At 49.2% G+C, this 25,174-nt stretch overlaps 1 pseudogene; it reads right to left on the bottom strand.

Annotated features, from left to right (window-relative positions):
• Positions 1 to 23,796: 23,796 nt before the first annotated feature.
• On the bottom strand, positions 23,797 to 24,755 carry LOC103643141 (L10-interacting MYB domain-containing protein-like; annotated as a pseudogene).
• Positions 24,756 to 25,174: the final 419 nt, after the last annotated feature.

Below are 25,174 nucleotides of genomic sequence, written 5' to 3'. Positions count from 1 at the left end.
CTGCCCTTGATGAGTCCACCAGGGCGCTTGCCCAGGCGGCCGAGCAGAGGGAGGCCGACCACGCGGCCATGTTCGAGGCCATCTCGGACTTCTGCCGGGTCTTTGGCTTCGGCGACGTCCCCTCAGGAAGCTCCCCTCAAAGTCGCCTGCAGGCCTTGGGTGACCATGTGCGCGGCAGACTCCGTGAGGCGCTACATCACAGCGTCAGGCGGGCCTTCGCCGTGCTTGCTTCCCACTACGTCGTGGATCTGGAGCGGGTCAGCGAGGGGTATTGCCTCCCTGACGAAGATGAAGCCGCCCTGGCTGAAGACCAGAGGCTCGACGCGGCCGCCGCGGGCCCGAGCGCGGTGCTGGCAACCACCTTCGAGGCAGAGATCCTCCCGCCTGCGCCGTCGTCCGAGGCCGGGGTGGACTTTGCCGAAGGCGGGGACGAAGCCGAGGGCGCGACTCCTTCTCCGGGCGACGCCTAACTCTGTCGGAGCAGTTTTCCTTGAATGCACGTGTGTCTTTTGCGGACGCTGAGGCCCGAACACTTTATTATCGTAGTATAAAGTCGTGCTCCTTTTCCTTCCATTTTGCGTGTCCGGCCCCGTTCGTCAGTAGCAGGGTGGCTTGCCCAAGTAGGAGTCATTTTTCGTGGTAGGTGACGAGTGAGGTATCCGTATCCCAGAGGCGTAGGAGTCCCTCGGCTTAGTCAGCCTTGCCACTTACATGCGCCCGCGTTCGCTTCTTGGGGTCCTGCTACTGATATAGCCGGGGAACGCAGAAGCCTTTTTGATTGGAAATTTCGGCGCAGAGGGGGTTCCCCCCTTTTAGCCCCCGAGGGAGGGTCGGGCTTTGCCGAGGCAAGGCTGATCCTTCCTTGATGACTAGACTTTGTGTGTGAACGAGGCGTATGAACGACTTGAAAGCATCTTAAGGGTAGAAGCGACGTAGCTGTTGGATGTTCCAAGCGTTGCTGTAGACCTCGCCTTGACTGTTGGCCAACTTGTATGTTCCGGGCTTCAGAACCTTGGCGACAACGAACGGCCCTTCCCAGGGAGGCGTGAGCTTGTGTCGCCCTCGGGCGTCTTGTCGCAGCCGAAGCACCAGGTCGCCCACCTGGAGGTCTCGGGACCGAACCCCTCGGGCATGGTAGCGTCGCAGGGACTGCTGGTACCGCGCCGAGTGTAGTAAGGCCATGTCCCGAGCCTCTTCCAGCTAGTCCAGTGAGTCTTCTCGATTAGCTTGATTGCTTTGGTCGGCGTAGGCCCTCGTCCTCGGGGAACCGTATTCTAAGTCTGTGGGCAAGATGGCCTCAGCCCCATAGACTAGAAAGAACGGTGTGAAGCCCGTGGCTCGGCTAGGCGTTGTCCTCAGACTCCAGACCACCGAGGGGAGTTCCTTCATCCATCGCTTGCCGAACTTGTTGAGGTCGTTGTAGATCCGAGGCTTGAGTCCTTGCAGAATCATGCCGTTGGCACGTTCTACCTGCCCATTGGTCATGGGGTGGGCCACGGCGGCCCAGTCCACCCGGATGTGGTGATCCCCGCAGAAGTCCAGGAACTTTTTGCCGGTGAACTGGGTGCCATTATCGGTGATGATGGAGTTCGGGACCCCAAAGCGATGGATGATGTTGGTGAAGAATGCCACCGCCTGTTCGGACCTGATGCTGTTTAGGGGTCGGACCTCGATCCACTTGGAGAATTTGTCGATGGCGACCAACAGGTGCGTGTAGCCCCCGGGTGCCTTCTGCAAGGGGCCGACTAGGTCCAGACCCCACACAGCAAACGACCAGGTGATGGGTATGGTCTGCAGGGCCTGAGCGGGCAGGTGGGTCTGCCTTGCGTAGAACTGACACCCTTCGCAGGTGCGGACAATTCTAGTGGCGTCGGCCACCGCCGTCGGCCAGTAGAAACCTTGTCGGAAGGCGTTTCCAACAAGGGCTCGAGGCGCTGTGTGATGGCCGCAAGCCCCCGAGTGTATCTCTTGTAGGAGCTCCTGGCCTTCGGCGATGGAAATGCATCGCTGGAGGATGCCCGAGGGGCTACGGTGGTAGAGCTCCTTCCCGTCTCCCAGCAAGACGAACGACTTGGCGCGCCGCGCCAACCGCCGAGCTTCGGCTTGGTCGAGGGGTAGCTCTCCTCGGTGGAGATATTGCAGGTACGGGGTCTGCCAGTTTTGATTAGGCGTGACCCCGCTTCGCTCCTCCTCGATGCGCAGTGCCTCACCCTCGGGGGCCGAGGGTGCCTCAGGCCGAGCCGAGGGTGCCTCGGACTGAGCCGAGGGTGCCTCGGGCTCGGGCGTGTCGTCGGTCTTGACGGAGGGTTGATGCAAGTCTCGGGAGAAGACGTCCGGGGGAACTGTTGTTTGCCCCGAGGCTATTTTAGCCAGCTCGTCCGCAGTCTCGTTGTAGCGCCGGGCAACGTGGTTGAGCTCGAGCCCGTAGAACTTGTCTTCCAGGCGCCGAACCTCATCGCAGTAGGCTTCCATCTTCGGGTCGCGGCAGTGGGAGTTCTTCATGACTTGGTCGATGACGAGCTGCGAGTCACCGCGAGCGTCGAGGCGTCGGACCCCTAGCTCGATGGCGATGCGCAACCCGTTGACCAGAGCCTCGTACTCGGCCACATTGTTGGATGCTGGGAAATGGAGGCGTAGCACGTAGCGTAGGTGCTTCCCGAGGGGCAAGATGAAGAGCAGGCCTGCGCCTGCTCCTGTCTTCATCAGCGACCCGTCGAAGAACATGGTCCAGAGTTCCGGTTGGATCGGAGCTGTTGGGAGCTGGGTGTCGACCCATTCAGCCACAAAGTCCGCTAAGACCTGGGACTTGATGGCCTTCCGAGGGGCGAACGAGATCGTCTCGCCCATGATTTCCACTGCCCACTTTGCAATTCTACCCGAGGCCTCTCGACACTGGATGATCTCCCCCAGGGGGAAGGATGACACCACAGTTAGCGGATGAGACTCGAAGTAGTGTCGCAACTTCCGCCGTGTCAGGATCACCGCGTACAACAGCTTCTGAATTTGTGGGTAGCGGATCTTGGTCTCGGACAGTACCTCACTGATGAAGTAGACTAGCCTCTGGACGGGCAATGCATGCCCCTCTTCTTGTCTCTCAACCACAATCGCGGTGCTAACCACCTGAGTGGTCGCGACGACGTAGATCAAGAGGGCTTCTCCGGCAGCGGGAGGCACCAAGATGGGCGCGTTCGTGAGGAGCGCATTCAGGTTCCCGAGGGCTTCCTCGGCCTCAGAGGTCCAAGTGAAGCACTCGGTCTTCCTTAAGAGGCGGTACAGAGGCAGGCCTCTTTCGCCGAGGCGCGAGATGAAACGGCTCAGAGCCGCAAGGCACCCCGTGACTCTCTGTACGCCTTTCAAGTCCTTGATGGGCCCCATGCTGGTGATGGCCGCGATCTTCTCCGGGTTGGCCTCGATGCCCCGCTCGGAGACGATGAACCCCAAGAGCATGCCTCGGGGAACCCCGAAGACACACTTCTCGGGATTGAGCTTCACGACTTTCGCCTTGAGACATCGGAATGTCGCTTCAAGGTCGGAAAGGAGGTCGGAGGCTTTCCTCGTCTTGACTACGATGTCATCGACGTAGGCCTCGACCGTTTGGCCAATGTGTTCGCCGAACACGTGGTTCATGCACCGTTGGTATGTTGCACCCGCATTCCTCAAACCAAACGGCATGGTAACATAGCAGTACATGTCGAAGGGTGTGATGAAAGAAGTCGCGAGCTGGTCGGACTCTTTCATCCTAATTTGGTGATACCCTGAGTAGGCATCGAGGAAAGACAGGGTTTCACACCCGGCAGTGGAATCCACGAATTGATCGATGCGAGGCAGAGGGTAGGAAACTTTCGGACATGCTTTGTTTAGACCAGTGTAGTCTACACACATCCGCCATTTCCCTCCTTTCTTTCTCACAAGCACAGGGTTGGCAAGCCATTCAGGGTGGAATACCTCTTTGATGAACCCTGCCGCCATTAGCTTGTGGATCTCCTCGCCTATGGCTCTGCGCTTTTCTTCGTCGAATCGGCGCAGAGGCTGCTTCACGGGTCGGGCTCCAGCTCGGATATCCAGCGAGTGCTCGGTGACATCCCTCGGTATGTCGGGCATGTCCGAGGGACTCCACGCGAAAACATCGGCGTTCGCATGGAGAAAGTCGACGAGCACTGCTTGCTATTTGGGATCGAGCTCGTAGCCGATCCGGATTTGCTTGGAGGCGTCGTTGCTGGGGTCGAGAGGGATGGATTTAACCGTCTCCGCTGGCTCGAAGTTGCCGGCGTGGCGCTTCACGTCTGGCGCCTCCTTAGAGAGGCTCTCTAGGTCGGCGATGAGGGCCTCGGATTCGGCGAGGGCCTCGGCGTACTCCACGCACTCCACGTCGCATTCGTACGCGTGTCGGTACGTGGGGCCGACGGTGATGACCCCGTTGGGGCCCGACATCTTGAGCTTGAGGTAGGTGTAGTTGGGGACGACCATGAACTTAGCGTAGCATGGCCTCCCCAGTACTGCGTGGTAGGTTCCTCGGAACCCGACCACCTCGAACGTGAGGGTCTCCCTTCGGAAGTTGGAGGGTGTCCCAAAGCAGACGAGTAGATCGAGTCGTCCGAGGGGCTGGACGCGCTTCCCGGGGATGATCCCGTGGAAAGGCGCAGCGCCTGCCCGGACGGAGGACAGATCGATCCGCAGGAGCCAGAGGGTCTCGGCGTAGATGATGTTGAGGCTGCTGCCTCTATCCATGAGGACCTTGGTGAGCCTGACGTTGCCGATGACGGGGTCGACCACGAGCGGGTATTTCCCCGGACTCGGCACGCGGTCGGGGTGGTCGTCTTGGTCGAAGGTGATGGGCTTGTCGGACCAGTCTAGGTAGACTGGTGCCGCCACCTTTACCGAATAGACCTCCCGACGCTCTTGCTTGCGTTGCCGAGCCGAGGCGTTCGCCACTTGCCCACCGTAGATCATGAAGCAGTCGTGGACCTCGGGGAACTCTCCTGCCTAGTGATCTTCTTCTTATCGTCGTCGCGAGCCCTGCCACTCTCCGCGGGTGGCCCGGCCTTGTGAAAGTGGCGCCGAAGCAAGGCGCACTCCTCAAGGGTGTGCTTGACGGGCCCCTGATGATAGGGGCACGACTCCTTGAGCATCTTGTCGAAGAGGTTGGCACCTCCAGGAGGTTTCCGAGGGTTCTTGTACTCGGCGGCGGCGACAAGGTCCGCGTCGGCGGTGTCGCGTTTCGCTTGCGACTTCTTCTTGCCTTTCTTCTTGGCGCCGCGCTGAGTTGACGCCTCGGGGACATCTTCCGGTGGGCGGCTCTGGGGCTGCTTGTCCTTCCGAAAGATGGCCTCAACCGCCTCCTGGCCAGAGGCGAACTTGGTGGCGATGTCCATCAGCTCGCTCGCCCTGGTGGGGGTCTTGCGACCTAGCTTGCTCACCAGGTCACGTCAGGTGGTGCCGGCGAGGAACGCGCCGATGACATCCGAATCGGTGATGTTGGGCAGCTCGGTGCGCTGCTTCGAGAATCGTCGGATGTAGTCCCGGAGAGACTCCCCCGGCTGCTGTCGGCAGCTTCAAAGATCCCAGGAGTTTCCAGGGCGCACGTACATGCCCTGGAAATTGCCGGCGAAGGCTTGGACCAGGTCGTCCCAGTTGGAGATCTGCCCCGGAGGCAGGTGCTCCAGCCAGGCGCGAGCGGTGTCGGAAAGGAACAGGGGGAGGTTGCGGATGATGAGGTTGTCATCGTTCGTTCCACCCAGTTGGCAGGCCAGCCGGTAGTCCGCGAGCCACAGTTCCGGTCTCGTCTCCCCAGAGTACTTTGTGATAGTAGTCGGGGTTCGGAACCGGGTCGGGAACGGCGCCCGTCGTATGGCGCGGCTGAAAGCCTGCGGACCGGGTGGTTCGGGCGAGGGACTCCGATCCTCCCCGCTGTCGTAGCGTCCCCCACGCCTGGGATGGTAGCCTCGGCGCACCCTCTCGTCGAGGTGGGCCCGACGGTTGCGGTGATGGTGCTCGTTGCCGAGGCGACCCGGGTCCGCAGGCGCTGTGTTGCGCGTGCGCCCGGTGTGGACCGAGGCCTCCCGCATGAATCGGGAAGTCGCAGCGCGATGTTCCGAGGGGTGCCCCTGCCTTCGGGAGGCGGAGCTTTCGGCCCGTCGGACCGTGGCGTCCTCTAGGAGATTCTTGAGCTCTCCCTGGATACGCCGCCCCTTGGTGGTTGATGGCTCCAGCATCGCGCGGAGAAGTATTGCCGCTGCAGCCAGGTTCTGGCCGACCCCGCTGGAAACCGGTGGCGGCCTTACCCTGACATCGTTGGCGACGCGGTGCTGGATGCCCTAGGGTAGATGACGCACTTCTCCGGCCAGAGGTTGGCCCGCCCATTCCTGCCCATTGTCCCGGCGGAACGGCTCAAGTGTTCCTGCTCCCTCGTCGAGCCTGGCCTGCATCTCACGGATTTGCTCGAGCTGTGGGTCATGACCCCCCGCTCGGACGGGGACCACAGCTAGCTCCCGAAGGATGTCAACGTGAGGCATGGGCCTAGGGAGATCACCGTTCTCCGGCATACCAAGATGGTTGCCTTCGTCGGGACCCCCTAGATCGACGTGGAAACATTCACAACTTGGGTCGCAGTCCTCGTCGCCGAGGCTGCGGCTACCGTTGGAGCAGTCGGAAAGGCAGTAGTCGCACGCGGTCATAAAGTCCCGCATGGCACTGGGGTTACCAAGTCCGGAGAAATCCCAACAGAAGTTGGGCTCGTCATCTTCCTCGGACCCCGAGGGCCCGTAGGTCGAGACGGCCGTCAGCCGGTCCCAGGGTGACCGCATACGATACCCTAGAGGGTTTGGACTCGCCTCTACGAGAGCGTCCACCAAAGCGAAGTCGCTTGGTGGGTCGAGGCTGAATCCAAAAGGCGCGAGATGGGAATCGGTCAGTACCTCTTGGTCGATGGGCGGTGACGAAGTCACGTCAGGGGCTGACTGTACCGTCGTCTCAGGTACGAGGGTGACGCCCAGCAAGTCCTTCGTGAGCGTGCTGGCGTCGTCCGTTTGCTTGGGGTTGGCGTGTTGCGGGGAGACGGCGCTCATCTTCGTCTCAGACGCGAGGTCGATGCCTGACGTGCCCCCCGTTGGGGCGCCGGCGCCGTCGACTCGCTCGACAACCGACGAGGTGCCGCCTCCTGCTTGGCCTCGGTTGCCCCGCCTCCTCCTCCGTCGGTGGGGGAGGGGACGGGACAAGCCCGAATATTGTTCCTCCACCTCGTGGGGAAGACGTCGTCGATTCCGCCGCCGGCGGGCGGGTTGTCGGCCGCCATTGTCGCTGTCGCGCGGCGGGGGAAGGAGTATCATGTCGTAGCTGCCGTCGAGGGACATGAACTCAAGACTCCCGAAACGGAGTACCGTCCCGGGCTGGAAAGGTTGCTGAAGACTGCCCATCTGGAGCTTGACGGGAAGCTGTTCGTCAACACGCAGCAGGCCCCTACCTGGCGCGCCAACTGTCGGCGTTTCGAACCCGGGGGGTCCCTGGGCCGACGAGTAAATTGTCGTCGCGTGCCCCAGCCTAGATGGGTCGGCGCGAGATGGAGCGCGAAGGGGGGAAGAAGCCGGAGGGAGACAGGCGTGAGAGGTGAAATCCCGCGGCCTTCATGTTTGTCCCGCGCCCAGGTCGGGTGCGCTTGCAGTAGGGGGTTACAAGCGTCCACGCGGGAGGGAGCGAGCGGCCTCACGCGAGCGCCGTCCCGTCCTTCCCTGCGCGGCTAACCCTCCGTAAGAGGGCCCTGGTCCTTCCTTTTATAGGCGTAAGGAAAGAATCCAGGTGTACAATGGGGGGTGTAGCAGTGTGCTAACGTGTCTAGCGGAGGAGAGCTAGTGCCCTAAGTACATGCCATCGTGGCAGCCGGAGAGGTTTTGGCACCCGGTTCGTGTGGTGTCGTGGCCGTCGGAGGAGCGCTGGAGCCTGGCGGAAGGACAGCTGTCGGGGCTGTCGAGTTCTTGCTGACGTCTTCTTGCTTCCGTAAGGAGGCTGAGAGCCGCCGTCGTCACAGAGCGTGCGGGGCACCATCATTACTCGTATGGCGGAGCGAGCCAGATGGGACGCCGGTCTTGTTCCCCATAGCCTGAGTCAGCTTGGGGTAGAGTAATGATGGCGCCTCCTGTGACGTGGTCGGTCCGAGCCCTAGGTTGGGCGAGGTGGAGGCTCCTCCGAGGTCGGGGTCGAGTCTGTCTTCCAAGGCCGAGGTCGAGTCCGAGCCCCTGGGTCGGGCGAGGCGGAGACCGTCGGCTGAGGCCAGGGCTGAGTCCGAGCCCTGGGGTCGGGCGAAGCGGAGTTCGTCGTCTTCCAGGGCTGAGCACGAGTCCGAGCCCTGGGGTCGGGCGAAGCGGAGTTTGTCGTCTTCCGGGGCTGAGCCCGAGTCCGAGCCCTGGGGTCGGGCGAAGTGGAGTTCGTCGTCTTCCGGGGCTGAGCCCGAGTCCGAGCCCTGGGGTCGGGCGAAGCGGAGTTCGTCGTCTTCCGGGGCTGAGCCCGAGTCCGAGCCCTGGGGTCGGGCGAAGCGAAGTTCGTCGTCTTCCGGGGCTGAGCCCGAGTCCGAGCCCTGGGGTCGGGCGAAGCGGAGTTTCCTATGGCGCTTGAGGGCGGACTTGGCTGCTGTCAGCCTCACTCTGTCGAGTGGCACAGCAGTCAGAGTAGCACAGGCGGCACTGTCCTCTTGTCAGGCCGGTCAGTGGAGCGGCGAAGTGACTACGGTCACTTCGGCTCTGTCAACTGGAGGGCGCGCGTCAGGATAAAGGTGTCAGGCCACCTTTGCATTAAATGCCCCTGCGATTTGGTCGGTTGGCATGGCGATTTGGCCAAGGTTGCTTCTTGGTGAAGACTGGGCCTCGGGCGAGCCGAAGGTGTGTCCGTTGCTGGAGGGGGTCCTCGGGCGAGACGTAGATCCTCCGGGGTCGGCTGCCCTTGCCCGAGGCTGGGCTCGGGCGAGGCGTGATCGCGTCCCTCGAATGGACCGATCCTTGACTTAGTCGCACCCATCAGGCCTTTGCAGCTTTGTGCTGATGGGGGTTACCAGCTGAGATTTAGGAGTCTTGAGGGTACCCCTAATTATGGTCCCCGACAAGTAGCTTCTCTATTTCTCATGATGTCCTTCAACGGTTGTGAAGAAGGAACAACTATATTGTATGCCTGAAAATAGTGCCGAAGCTTCCTGGAGGCCATCAAAATAGCATACAGCACCTTCTCCAATTCTATATAATTTTTCTTTGATAAACTAAGAACTTCAGATACAAAGTATATTGGGTCTTGCTTTTTGACTTGGCCTTCAAGCTTCTCCTAGAGAAGTGCTGCACTTACCGCTGAGTGCGAAGCTGCCACATATAATAACAGAGGAGCCCCTGGCGTTGGTGGAGTTAGTGTTGTTAGGTCTATCAAATATTGCTTCAGTTCTTCGAAGGCTCTCTGCTGAACTAGTCCCCATTGAAAAACTTCGGCTGACTTCAGCACTTTGAAAAATGGTAAATTTCTCTCTGCTGATCTAGATATAAATCTGTTGAGAGATGCCAGTCTTCCTGTCAGTCTTTGAGCCCCTTTTTTGTACTTGGTGGTTCCATTCGAAGGATAGCTTCGATTTTATTTGGATTAGCTTCAATCGCTTTTGTTGAAACTAGACACCAAGAAAATTCCCTTTCTTCACTCCGAAGACACATTTTTCTGGATTCAACTTTAAACCAGCCTGTCTAAAATTAGCGAAGGTCTCCTACAGATCAGCAATGTGATTATCTTGCTTCGTGCTTTTTACAATGATATCATCAATGTAAGTTAGCACATTTCTGCCTATCTGAGAATGAAGAACCTTCGCTGTCATTCTGCTGAAGCTTCCTCCAGCATTCTTGAGCCCCTCAGGCATCCGAAGGTAACAATATGTTCCACTAGGGGTTATGAAGCTGGTTTTTGGCTCATCCTCCTTCTTCATCCAAATTTGATGATAGCCTGAATAACAATCCAGCAGACTCATAAGCTCTGATGAAGCTGCTGCATCAACTAGAGAATCTATCCTTGGCAATGGAAACTCGTCCTTTGGACAGGCCTTGTTGAGATCAGTAAAATCAATACACATTCTCCATTTACCATTGGCCTTTTTTACCATAACAGTGTTAGCCAGCCATTCTGGGTATTTTACCTCTCTGATAACTCCGGCACTAAGGAGCCTTTTTACTTCATTCCGAGCACCTTCGGCCTTGTCATCAGACATCTTCCGAAGCCTCTGCTTTCTAGGTCTAAAGGATGGGTCAACATTGAGCGAGTGTTCAATAACATCCCTGTTAACTCCGCAAAGATCATTAGCTGACCATGCAAAAACATCTTTGTTGTTGAACAGAAACCTTATCAAGGTTTTCTCCTGTTCTTCAGACAGTTGGGATCCCAATAGCACCTTTTGCTCTGCTATGTCCTCACATAGAAGCATGGGCTTCGGCTGATCGGCCGAAGCAGCTTTCTCCCTTCTAAACTTGTACTGCTCACAAGCTTCGGCTCCATCTATGTTATGGATTGCTTTTGAGTCGGTCCAGTTTCCTTCGGCCCTTCTGGCAGCTTCCTGACTTGCATGAATGGCAATAGGTCCTTGGTCCGAAGGTGTCTTCATGCAAAGATATGCTGGATGAAGAATTTCTTCGAAGGCATTGAGAGTACCACGACCAATGATTGCATTGTAAGGGTATTCCATGTCAACAATATCGAACACAACTTGTTCAGTCCTTGTGTTGTTGATAAACCCGAAGGTTACTGGCATTGTGATTTTTCCAAGTGCTACAATCTGTCTTCCTCCGAAACCACAAAGGGGATGTGTGGCATCATGGATCTTGTCTTCGGGCTCTTGCATCTGTCTGAAGGCCTTAGCAAATATGATATCAGTTGCACTGCCTGTATCAACCAAAACATTATGGACCAGAAATCCTTTGATCACACAAGAGATAACCATAGCATCATTGTGTGGGTAATCCTTGAGCTGAAGATCCTCTTGAGAGAAGGTAATTGGAATGTGAGACCATCTTGACTTGATGAAGGGTCCTTGTACCCCTACATGTTTTACTCTTCTCTGTGCCTCCTTCTGTTTCTTGTTAGCCGGCTCTGAGCATGAACCGCCTGTTATTGGGAGAATCAGCTTCGGAGCCGAAGCAGATCCAGCTTGGTTCTTAAACAAAGCCATTGTCTCAGGAAAGTGGAAGTGAGTTCACCGGAGGTGGGCGCCAATGTTGGGGACTTGTTCTCAAATGCTATGAATTAAGAACAAGGCAACATAAAATGTTAAATATTAATGCCCTTCGTCTGCTGAAGCATTATTTCCCCCAAGGATTTAATGAACTTCGGACGAAGACCATAAGCAGAATATCACGAAGGTCGCACCTTCGTGACTAGACTTACAAAATAATATGAAATAATATATAAAACATGAAACATTAAAGATAGATATATCAGGGACAAATAACACCATTCACACATTTTATTATATGAATCTAAAATGTTAGAACATAATGCTTAGGTACATTTATACCTTTGCCTTGACAGATAATAATTCCCGAGCAATGCGTTTGCAATTACAGGATTGCGTGAACAGTAAAGGAATATTGTTCACTATTTATAGACACAGGACACAGCCTGTAAGGAATTACGATCATGCCCCTTATAAAAGTTTACAACAATGACTCAGACCCTTATGGACTAAAAGGTCATTCTATCTTTAAGTCGGTTCGACCCTTCATCTTCGGATACGCTGTAACACCGAAGCTTCGTGAGTGGTAGCTTCGGTCATCATGTATAAGCAGCTTTAGCCGAATCTGTTTCTTCTTGCAGGACCTTCGGCGACGAAGCATGGTCCCAACAGGCCGTGAAAAGAATCATGAGATATTTAGTTTATACTCCTAAGTTTGGACTTTGGTACCCCAAGGGATCCACTTTTGATTTAATAGGATATTCCGATGCTGATTGGGCAGGGTGTAAAATTGATAAAAAGAGCACATCAGAGACTTGTCAGTTTCTGGGAAGATCCCTGGTGTCTTGGGCTTCAAAGAAACAAAACTCGGTAGCTCTTTCCACCACCGAAGCTGAGTACATTACCGCAGGCCATTGCTGTACGCAATTACTTTGGATGAGGCAAACCCTTAGGGACTATGGATACAAATTGAGCAAAGTCGCTCTCCTATGTGATAATGAGAGTGCAATCCGCATGGCGGATAATCCTGTTGAACACAGCCGGACTAAGCACATAGACATTCGATATCACTTTTTGAGAGATCACCAACAAAGGGGGGATATCGAGATAGCTTATGTTAACACCAAGAATCAATTAGCCGATATCTTTACTAAGCCTTTAGATGAGAAAACCTTTAGCAAACTTAGGAATGAGCTAAATATTCTTGATTCTCGGAATTTTGATTGAAACATTGCACACATAGCTCTTTTATATAACTTTGATCATATCTCTTTCTTTTGGTACAAATGCATATCTCTTATTACTTATGTACCAATGCTATGACTAATGTGTTTTCAAGTATATTTCTATCCTAAGTCGTAGATTGAAAGGGAAATGGAGTCTTCGGCGAAGACAAGGCTTCCACTCCACTCTAACGGTATCATTTACCCTTCGCCGTCACTCCACATCACTCTCCAAATTGGTATAATCCTTCACTCATATTTTCTTGTACCAATGGGGGAGAAAATAAAAAAGGGCTCTCAGAGTCTCCATTTTTGGCGATCAATGCCAAAGGGGGAGAAAATATTAAGCCCAAAGCAAAAAAACCGCACCACCAATTTCAAAATTTTCGAAATGAAGATCTATTTGGTTTTTACAAATGTTTGTTTTTAAATGGTATCACAAATGAAGCTTTATTTGATATCTTTCATTGGTATTTATGACATTACAATATATCAATTGATATCCTTATCTTGAGAAAGCAAAGTCTCAAGTGATAATGTTTTAAACTTCAATTGGTATCTTGTTATGACAATCTCTTCAATTGGGATGTTTATTTTCAATTGGTATATTTAAATATAGATTTTCAAAATTGATATCCATTAAAACCCTCTTGAAAACTAAGAGGAGAATTTCATTCAGGGGGAGTTTTGTTTAGTCAAAGGAAAAGCATTTGAAACAGGGGGAGAAATTTCAAATCTTGAAAATGCTTCTTGCAACTTTATTCATATACCTTTGACCATTTGCAAAAGACTTTAAAAAGATTTTCCAAAAAAAAGATTTGCAAAAACAAAACAAGTGGTGCAAACGTGGTCCAAAATGTTAAATAAAAGAAAGCAATCCATGCATATCTAGTGAAACTATAAATTGGTATAATTCAAAGTAACCTATGCACTTACATTATGCAAACTTGTTCAATTCTACACTTATATATTTGCTTTGGTTTGTGTTGGCATCAATCACCAAAAAGGGGAGATTGAAAGGATAATAGGGTTAACCTTTTCCCAGTATTAATTTTGGTGGTTGAATGCCCAACACAAATATTGGACTAACTAGTTTGCTCTAGATTATATGTTCTACAGGTGCATAAAGGTTCAACACAAACCAATAAATGATTGAAGTTAGGGATCAAATTCAAAGGAGCAAAGAAACCAAGTGTGCTTTGGTCTGGCGCACCGGACTGTCCGGTGTGCCACCGGATAGTGTCCGGTGCACCAGGACCGTACAGAGTCCAAACAACCACTCTTGGGTTTCTTCAGGCGCACTCCTCTATAATTCATCAGACTGTCCGGTGTGCCATCGGACTGTCCGGTGTACCAGCGGAGCAACGACTATCCAGCGCAACGGTCGACTGCAACGACTCCTGACGAGCGCTACAGTGCGCAGCAGAGTCAGAGCGTAGAGTCAGAGTGCACAGGACACTGAACAGCGCCTGTCCGGTGCAGCACCGGACTGTCCGGTGCCACTAGAAGACAAAGCCTCCAACGGTCGACAGCTCCCAAACCCTAACAGTTGGGTGACGTGGCTGGCGCACCGGATTGTCCGGTGCACCCATCGACAGCAGCCACCCCCAACGACTTGTTGGTGGTTGAGGGCTATAAATACCCCCCAACCACCACCACTTCAAGCATCCAAGTTTTCTGAAGTCCTCATTCAATACAAGAGCTAGTGCATTCACTCCTAGACACAAATCAAAAGATCAAAGCCTCTCCAAGTGCCAAAATTCATTCCAACCACCTAGTGACTTGAGAGAGTGTTTGTTCGTGTTCTTTTGCGCTCTTGTGCTTGGATCGCTTTCTTCCTTCCTCATTCTTATTCTCAAGTGAATTGTAATCAAAGCAAGAGACACCAAGTGTGTGGTGGTCCTTGTGGGGTCTAAGTGACCTGTTTGATTAAGGAGAAAGCTCACTCGGTCTAAGTGACCGTTTGAGAGAGGGAAAGGGTTGAAAGAGACCCGGTCTTTGTGACCACCTCAACGGGGACTAGTTTCTTTAGAACCGAACCTCGGTAAAACAAATCATCGTGTTCATCCGATTGATTCGCTCTTGATTTGTTTTTGCCCTCTCTTTCGGATTCAGATTTAATTCTAACGCTAACCCTGACTTGTAGTGTGTGTGCTTAAGTTTATAAATTTCAGGTTCCGCCTATTCACCCCCCCTCTAGGCGACTTTCACAAGTTTTCTGGACAGTTGAAGCTTGGCGCATCGGACCAGTCCGGTGTGCAATGGATCGGTCACCAGACCACTTACGTAGAGATGTTGCTTCCTAGAAGAAGAGCAGCTACTGCACTGGACCTTCATGATACAACGGTTGGCTGATGTGGCGGCACACATGGTAGGGTTTGGTGCCCCCAACACTTGAGACAAAATGGTCACTGAGTAGTCAGAGCAGTAAAGGTCTAGTGTGCACCGGACCAACACTATATAAAGGTTCGGTGCAGTTTAGTTTAGACCAGATTTTGGGATTTATCCCAATTGCTATTTGGGTGGTTAGGAGCTATAAATACATCCCAACCAGCTTATTCAAGATACAAGAGTTGAGCAATAACTTCTACAAGCTAAAGAAACACTCACAACATCGTCATAGTGATCCTAGTGCCATAAATTGTATAGTGTGCTAGAGAGAGCAAGCAATTGAGTGATAAGAGATAGTTGAAAGTTCCCTATGCCCGGGAACAGGATCTGGATGTTGCCTAGAGGGGGTGAATAGGCGAATAGTAATTATCACTGTAAAACTTAAAACCTTACTCTACTCAAAGATTGGATCACAGCGAAATGAAGATTGCTTCGAGTAGGTGGCAGCGGAAATGAAGTTTCTGTCCCAAAGAGTCATGCACTTCACAAGTAACTTATACCACAGATAAGAGTATATGAAGTGCACACCAAACTAAAGCAAGAGACAAAGAACAGAAATAGAGAGAAGACAAGAGACACAGCACAGAGCACGCACGAGTCAAGACACAAGGATTTATACCGAGGTTCGGCCAAGCCTGAAATGCTTGCCTAGTCCTCGTTGGAGTTAGCCACACCTTGGCTAGGAGTATCTTACTCCGTCCTCTGATGTGCTCAAATCTGTCAATGTGATAGGTAGAGCCTTCCAATATGTTGATGATTGTTACAACGTTGTCGCGGCTTCTTACAACCTTCTTGATAGCACTCCGGCGAAGTAACAGTGCTCAAGATCTTGATCTTGCTCTTAGCAGCACCTTCCCTCTCTCTAAAGGCTTATAACTGCACCTCTATACAAACTAGAGAGAAATACACAAGAGAGGGCGAGCAATATGCAATGAGTCTACAAAGTGTTGATGCACTTGGAAGTGTTCCACACCTTGAAATGGCCGGTTGGGGTGGTATTTATAGGCCCCAACCCCATTTCTAGCCATTGGACAGAAAGCAGCAGCTTTCTATCGACGGGCGCACCGGACAGTCCAGTGCCTGTCACGTCAGTCGACCGTTGGATCCGACCGTTACCTAGACTATCTGGTGCACACCAGACAGTCCAGTGTGGCTTGATGATCGTTGGCTTGGCTGACATGGCCGACGCTGACTATGCAACCGACCGTTGGCCAGGCGCGCGGTTTGCGCATCGGACAGTCCGGTGATTTATAACCGCAGCGCCCCCAACTGCTTCTTGAGAGCGGTCTGTTCACCGAGGGCCAGCCTGGGCACTGGACACTGTCCGGTGCACATTGGACAGTCTGGTGCTCCCATACTAGTGCAACTTCTTTACTCCAATTTGTCTTCTTTTGGGATGATCCCTAGCACTTAGACACAAACAGCTAGCCACTAAAACAATTGACTAAGTCTTGGGATCATACCTCTCTACTCTAGGATTTCTGATCTACTTTAGACAGAGCTTCAAAACCATCAAGTCAACTTGACTTGATCTAGATTAATACACATAAGCTCCAACACCTTTCAAAGGTCACATAGAACATATCCAAACACAAGAACAACCCAAACTAAAGGTCAAAGTAAACTTAGCTCTTTTGGACTGCTTTCAGTTCTGGTTTTGACGCTACTCCTTCTAGTGACCTTGTTCACTTCTCGAGCTTGATTTTGAGCCTTATCACTTAAACCACATAACTGTAGATGTTACCTCATTGGTTGTAAGTCATGTCCTTATGTAGTGATCCTTGATGCACCATAACTCTTCTTAACTCGATCAACCTTGACTTTGCAAGTCTTCTTCTTCACCCCTGGCTTTGGGTTCCTCGGCCTCTTTGACCTTCTCTCGTGCACTCGGTACCTCGAAGATCTTCTTGCCTCCATCCTTGGCTTGATCAATTGTCTCCGAGTTACGCACACCAAGTCTCACTTAACTAATGTTCATCTTACTTGCGATGTCCATTATCTATAGATACTCTAGTCTTTGGACCATCACACTTGTTCACTTGTGTTGAACCCTGTAAGCTTTGCATTAAGCACCTATTCAAAAGTTAGCACACATGTTAGTCCTTTAATTGGGTTGTCATCCAAACCACCAAAACCCACAAGAGAGCTTTCAATCTCCCCCCTTTTGGTGATTGATGTCAACACAATAAAGCTTACACACAAATAAGATTTAGAACACAAATATTGAAGTCTAAGTGATAGAATGCTCCCCCTAAATATGTGCTTACATTAAAATCTCAACTTCGGCCTTATATGCCAAATTACACATACTTAGGCTAATCGCGAAGCATTACTACAGCTTAGCACCCATGGGATGCATTGTGTCAAGAATCAAACTGTGATGTGTATGGCACACAAATGCACAGAATCAGAGTTAAACACCAATTAAATGGATATACCATAGGAATATCAACCGACCACTATTCACCATTAAGATACCAAGTTAAAGCACCAGAACCACGTGAATATCTATCACAAGATAAAAAACAAACACAATAGATACCAATTGATTCATATCAACGGAAGCACTAATTATGCATTATCACCATACAATACAACAAGAAGCATATGATAAGCATTATCAACAAAACTAACACAATCTTCCCCTTAAGATCATAGGAACTCAAGGAAACCCCTTTGAGTCCTTTAGCACACAAAAAATAATCTTCACCCTGAAGATATCTTCACCCTTAATATAAGCTTTCCTCTCAGGTCGAGATCGATGTAAGCTTTAATGCACAAATTCTCCCCCTTTGAAATGAAACACCAAAACCATATTCAAGCAAGAACATAGGATGATGTCAAGGGACAGCAGGGTATTAATCAGGGAAAATGCAACACACTAACATTACTCCCCCTTACACATTAAACATATGTAACACAATCATTGGAGGGAAATTAAGGTACAAATACACAAAAAGGTCAATACCCTCTTGTGTACCTTTACCATGTGATGGTGTACTTTCCATCTAAGTAGGCGAAGTTTGTTTTGTCATCAATTTAAGATTTCCGTCTTGAAAGCTTTATCTATAGGGAGCTCCTTCACACTTGTGCCTGATCCTTTATCCTGACCTTTTCTTGTTGCTAAGACACCAAACTTAGAACAAGTTATAATATTATGGCACAAGAGGAAACTTCTATTCTAGTGATCACCAAGAGATACCAATTGAAGCACACTACCGAGGCTACCAGATGAAAGATCATCACCAACATAGCTCCATGATATTTAAAGACAAGCATATAGGATCACCAACTATTATAGAGCACGAGCAATCTTTAGATACGCGATTACTCACAACTTTAGATACAAATTACTCGACTTGTGGAGGTACCCAAGTCCTGATCGCTCCATTTCTTGCTCATCTTCCCTTTTTCCACCTTGAGACTATATAGGATCACTCAAGAAACAGTTAGTCTCAAAAGACACAAGTTATGTGTGCTCCCCCTAACGCTGTGCATCAAGTATTTGAATGACTTGTGCCTTGCACATTCTAGCATACTCAAAACTAGAGGGGATCACAACATACCTTGGTCTAGGCATAATATATCAATTGCATCACAAAAAAGATGCTGAATCAACTCATTATTCTACTACCTCCGTTCTTGAATATTTGTCGCCCGGTAGTTCATTTTCTAACTAAAATGCAACAAGTAAAAAAAGAACGAAGGGAGTACTAAATAACCGGAAATGAAGTAATCTGAGTTCTCTAGAGAGCTAATGTTGTAAACATTAAAAAACTCTAGAGAGCTAAATGTAGAAAATAACTACAAAATTTCAATAATTCTCCAAATGGCAGAACCTCCTCATTCCTCAACCTATAAAATCATACAAAATCAAGGAATTTTATATATAGTTTTAATGTGTTAAATAGAATTAGCACACCATCATACCCCCAAACCGAGAACAAGTATTCTATATCATTCTTGGTTATAAATTGGCTCTAGGCATAGAGATAAGAGCAACAGATGCAACAATCTCGCTCACCAGTTACACTGACCGCCCTCCTTGAACTCGGGATCAGGCAACTGGTGCACTGGACCAGAGTCCGGTGTGCACTGGACCAGTTACGCAGAGGGCATGTTTTCTGGACAGCTGAAGCTTGGCACATCGGACCAGTCCGTTACGTAGAGAAGTTGTTTTCTAGAAGAAGAGAAGTTGGTGCACCGGACCTTCATGATACAATAGTCGATTGATGTGGCGGCACACATGTTAGGGTTTGCTGCCCCCGACACCTGACACTTGAGACAAAATGGTCACTAAGTAGTCAGAGCAGCAGAGGTCTAGTGTGCACCGAACCAACACTATATAAAGGTTCGGTGCAGCCGAGTTCAGACCAGATTTTGGGATTTGATCCCAACCGCTATTTGGGTGGTTGTGAGCTATAAATACACCCCAACCAGCCTATTCAAGATAAAAGAGCTGAGCAATAACTTCTACAAGCTAGAGAAACACTCACAACATCGTCATAGTGATCCTAGTACATAAAATGTATAGTGTGCTAGAGAGAGCAAGCAATTGAGTGATAAGAGATAGTGCACCTGGGTTTGAGTTGAGAAGAGTGTGTGTTGTGCTCTTGAGCCTTGGTGCAAGGCACCCATCGAGACTATAAAGTGATCACATGAGCCTCCAAGCATGTGGAGAGCCTTGACCCATTGAGAAAAAAAGAGAAAGGGAACTCAAGTTGATCTGTGTGATCACTTGAGAGAGGGAAGGGTTAAGAGAGACCCGGTCCTTAGTGGACTCCTCAACGAAGACGTATGTTTTTTGTGAATCCGAACTCTGGTAACAAATTGTCGTCTCTCTCTTGCATTTGACTTTGCTATCTACATTCCCTCCTCCCCCTTAGTTCCCTTGCGATTGATCTTGATATTAATTCTTGTTGCTCTAAGTCATACATTATGCATACCTTCAATAGAGCAACTCAAGTAAGTTGAACTAACCCTTTCTCCCACTAATCCTTATATTGTTCTAACCACTAATTGGGATCAATATTTGTTTTTAAGTGATAGAATTTATGTTTCGCATATTCACCCCCTTTAGATGACTTTCAAAGAGAAAGCGCAAAAAACACATCTATGAGCTTAGGGTTCTCACTCATACATGCATATATCATTTCCCTACACGATTAACACCTACAAGTTTTGTATGCTCTTATTTAAATATAGACCCCATTGCCTATTGACTATATGCACATACTAGTTTAATCTAAAAGGGTATTCAAACTCGAGGTTTCTGGTTTCAATACCATACCAACTAGCATAAGCTTTGTACATCTTCAAGAGTGTTTGGCTTCGCTCTAACAATATTACCGAAGAATTTTTGTTTTGGCATTTTCCATCAAGATTGAGTTCTTTTTTTAGTTTGGATGTGTTGTACTATTTAAAGTTCAACTAGGAACCGGGAGAAGTATAGCCACCCTACAGGAGCAGCTCCAAGAGACGATGGAAACATTTCCCAAAACTCATTTTAGGTTTGGAAACCAAAAATATCCGGTCCAACATCTCCCTTATCTTCTCCTAAAAATTTCGTCCCGCATCCGAGCTCCGACGTCCCTCATTTTTTCGCAGCGCAATGTATTCCCCAGTCCATGGTCTCCCGCGCTTTGCAGTCGTCTCTTGCTCGCGCGCTCAGTTTTGTTGGCGATGGATTGTAGCGGGGGTGGTGGGGAAGAAGTGGAGGCAGTGTGGAGATCGTCCACAACTTGAGATGTAGTACGCCGTGAATGGCGACGACAGCGAAGTGCATGGTCGAAGACAACCAATGTGTCGTGGCAGCCAGCTGCGAGAGGTCTTGTCCTTTGGCGGTGGGATCCAGCCATGGCAGATGGCCACGACTGGAGAACAGGACCTCGATGGTGAAAGGGAGCTGCGAGGTGCATTCTTTGGAGCAGGACCACATTGTCCTCCAACTACTGGCGTCGAGGCGGATGCAATTGTAGCTTCTGTGTTCTCTTGCAACGCCAACCTGTCTGCAACATATGGAGCAGATGACGTTCAGTAAGTGGTTCTTTACCTCAACCTTCAAGTAGATAACTGAATGCAAGTTTGCTACTATATCTTGGATTTGGAAATCCATAGAGCATAAGCACCAGACCATATTGGCATGTCTGATCGAGTTCCAGGATCTAAAGCGTTAGGTGCATGTATTTAGTAGGTTCTAATTTATATATTTAGTAGTTCTAGGATCTCGTGCCATAACCTCTGATTTGTTGTTAGCTATATCAAATTAGCAAAGTGATTGACAACCATCTATACCCAGTGTTACATTCAAAACCATGTATACCCACTTCTCCAGATTAACACTGAATTATGAATTTGTTCCCTATAGTACCTTGAAGCATATGTGAAATCACTTATCATTTGGTTCCCTAGCACCTGTGTAATGATATGTTTGTTGTCTGGAACTGACTTGAGCAAAGTGGGAGGGACGGGGGCAATGAGTCAGCTCAATGAGATAAATAACTAAAAGCACTTTAGTAATTGCACTATTCCTTTTCCTGTCAGACCGTCGAAACAATTGTTGCAATGTAGGAAAACAAATATGAATTGCTACAATTACAATGACCGTGAGCCAAGGGGCACAAGAAAAAATTGCACTAACTTGGGCACACACGAGGAACAAGGCAAGATGATGTAGCAGGCATTAGATCAATGTACCGGCGGTCAGCAAAGGTCAGGAGCTTCATACGGTCCTTACAAAATCAATCTGCCGGCACCTACAGACAATGCATAATAAATTATGTTGGTCCAATTTAACGTGCATAGCCCAACTTGTTTCAGATTTTTTAAAAAAAACTTTAGGGGCAAGTTTTAGCATTCTGGTGTGGGTTACAGTTTTTTTGGGATTTTTTCCCAAGAGCCCTAATAAGATGTTTTGGGGAACAATTTTTAAGGGATGTCTTGGAGTTGCTCTAAGCGAGGTGGGGTGGGCGCTCCAGCTACCAGCTGACAAACTCTTGTACATCTACCTCTTTCTCACCTCTTCTCCATGAATCCAAAGCTCCACAGCTTGATGAGATGCGGACCGGTGTTGTATAAGGTTGCTTCCCGTGGACGGTGAACCTGGATATGAAAAATTTGTGACCCTGACCACGAGCGTGTCCTGATAAACAACGTCAACTCCTGCAGCACGCGAGAAAGGGCGTGTTTGGTTCGGCTTTTTTCTGAATAGCTTTTCTGAAAAGCTGACTGTGGGAAAAAGCTGGCTGTTGGGAAAAGCTGGTGGTTAGAATTTAGGTGTTTGGTTCGCCAGCTGTGCAGAAAAGCTGTTCGTTAGAATCTAGGTGTTTGGATACATAGATTCTCAGATTGCAGATTCTGTTTGAACAAACTATACACATTAACACCGAACCAACAAAAGGGCATTACATATAATTAGTGGAGTTCATTACAACATAACTACCGTTACATTTACATATTTAACTACGACACTAATGCATTAGCAATTCCATCTCGAAATGCACTCATGTCTAACTCATCAGATGTGCTATTACTACTCTCACCTACAGATACATCATGACCAAGGCTATTAGGTCCTAGTTCATCAAAGTCTCTATCGTGTAGAGCACTGTCTCTAATGAAGTTATGCAATGTCATACATGCAATAATTATCTTGGATTGTTTCTTAAGAGAAAATGAAGGGAGACTTAACAGAATTCTCCACTTCATTTTAAGCACACCAAAAGATCGCTCTATACATTGCGTAGCGACGAGTGTGCATAGTTGAATACTTCTTTGCTCCCAATAGGTTGCCTCGCATTTTGCCATTCTGAAATGTGGTACTTCTGACCCTTATAAGGTGCAAGGTACACCTTTCTATTTGGATAACCTGAATCCACAAAGATAGTATTTACCTGCACAAACAGAAATATAAAGTTCAATACTTAAGACATAAATGAATATCGTATGATACAAAAGTACAACATACTTATTTACCTTCCGGTGGATGGGGGAACCTGTCCGCATAAGTTATCAAAGTATCTTGTAATACTATAGTGTCATGTACTGAACCTGGCCAACCTGTGGCAACAAATGTGAACCTCATATCGAAGTCACAAACGGCCATTACATTCTGTGATGCGTAACCGTGCCGACCAATATATTTGGCTTGCTCCGAGGCTGGGGCAGACGCTAGAAAGTGACTACCATCAATTGCTCCTATGCAATCCTTGAAGTGGGGCCAAAATCTCCCCTCTCGCAAACGAGGATGAATCTCTATGAAATTTGTGTCTTTGGGCTTGATTACGTCAGATGACATCTTATATAGTGCATTAAGTACTTCACTATACTTGCGACTAATAGTTTCCAAGGAGTGACCAAACTTATTCCTTATCTGCCTAAATGATTGTGGACCCCCACATGCCCACAAGAAAATACCTAGAGCTTCCATAGTACTGACACCACGGCTTGGAAGCAGACCATAACTTTCCACCAACGTATCATGCAATCGTCTAAAAACAGTACGTCGCATGCGAAACATGTCAAAGCAGTCGTTACTATTCTCCAAAGTTCGCTCAACCCATTGAATACCTGTTTCAACCATTGTTCTTCTAGAAACCTCACTGGAAGGCCTGCCCCAAATGTCTACAGCATATAGGGCAACAAGCAATTGTCCATCTCTGTCATCCGTGTCATCATCATATGTGTGTGCAGCAGGGTCACACATCTGCATGCACACAAACAGCAGTCACATATTCATGTATAAGCACAGTATATAAGACACATATTCATGTATCATAGGTGAAAGAAAGTTCACAGATTGACATTGTTCACAAACATACAACTCTGATTATTCAAATACATGTTCAACTCGAATAATTGCAAAATTGTTCAAAGGGGAAAATTATGCGTACGACATGTTTATTTTGTAACACGACAAGACTCATAATAGTGACACGACTGCAACACGACTAACATGAACAGCAACATAATAGTGAACATGAGGCTCTGTTGTCGGACGACCACCATCTAAGTGGACTTTTTAACATCTATCTTGAAAGCACGGCGCAGCCAAGCGTTCCTTCCTTCTTTGGTCTTCAGTGATGCAAATACATCTCTATACTTTTTCTCAATCAATAGATGAGTGGCAAACAAATGTAGGTCGCTGCCTTCTGGTGAACCATCATCGATCACTTGTTGCAACTGCGCAATAACCTCAACACGAACAGGGTCGGTCTCAGCAGAGGTGATGGACTTGTTAGTGGTCATTGAACGCGACTCAAAAGCCTCCACTAGGCGCTTCATGTACTCTTCCCTCGTATCTTTTTTTCTTCTTTGGTTTAGGAGAATCATGACGCACCTTACGCTTCCCAGTCGCATTTGAGCATGGGTCAGGTGTGCTGTTTTCACCCCCACCTAAAGTGGCTTTGACATGATCATCAGATGATGAATTTGCATCCTCGACGCCAGGAACAAGGGTTGTTTCATTTGTGCAGACAATGGGTCCAAACATAACCTTTAGCTCGTCCTCATTCTCTAGGGGGCTGTTTTGAACATAATACACCCTGGCATTGCCTGCAGCAACATGTTATTTCCTACTTTCAGATGGCCATTACTATTGTTAATCTAAAAAATGTAAAAGAAAGTCTACTTACTTCATTTTGCTTAGCCCACCACTCATCTGGAGCACTGATAGAACCAGTATGAGGGTCTCGACCAAGACCTGTAGCCCTTTCATTAAGAGTTTTCCACTGGGTGAACATTCTCTTTAAGGAGTCCCACCTATTCTTCATTTGATCCCTGGTGTAAGTGCGACCAGTGCGTTCCTTAAACTTCCTTATGAGGTTAGCATACCCTTCGGCATTTAGAAACTGTTGTGGCCTGTTCCGGGCATTGACCTCTTCTACACAAATTTCTGTGTAAATTTTTGTTGCTCTACTATCCCACTTTGCAATCACTTTGCCAGACTTGTCCATCTAGTGCAAAACAAGTGTAGAGTTTTGAAAATACGTGTGCTCTCGGATTAAGAAGAAAACAAAAAGAACACTGAACTGACCATAATAACATCAGGTAGTACCATAAGTAGTAACATTCGGATTTGCTTAATTACACAAAGACAACGTTAATTAACTGCTACTGGACACAAAAGGACAGGGAAGACATTTACAGTAGCCCATTAAGCAAAAGCCTGATCATATCCCTGTTTCCCTAAGACCTTACTACAAGCTTACCCAAGTTCTAACTTAAACCTCATTGTCACTAAAGGAAGACATCTGATCGGAGTCATAATCAATACCCCAAAACCTTTCGAAGTGCTCGGCAAAGTCCCAGTTTGGACTAAGGTTGTCTTCACCAGGGGGTGGTGAGGACAAGTCTGAGGGTTCGTAGTTGCTGTCAGGCTGGTGGG

This window comes from Zea mays, chromosome 1, assembly GCF_902167145.1.
Source record: "Zea mays cultivar B73 chromosome 1, Zm-B73-REFERENCE-NAM-5.0, whole genome shotgun sequence".
Taxonomy (NCBI): Eukaryota; Viridiplantae; Streptophyta; class Magnoliopsida; order Poales; family Poaceae; genus Zea; species Zea mays.
Note: the sequence above shows the minus strand (reverse complement) of the source record. Positions and strands in the feature narration are given on the sequence as shown.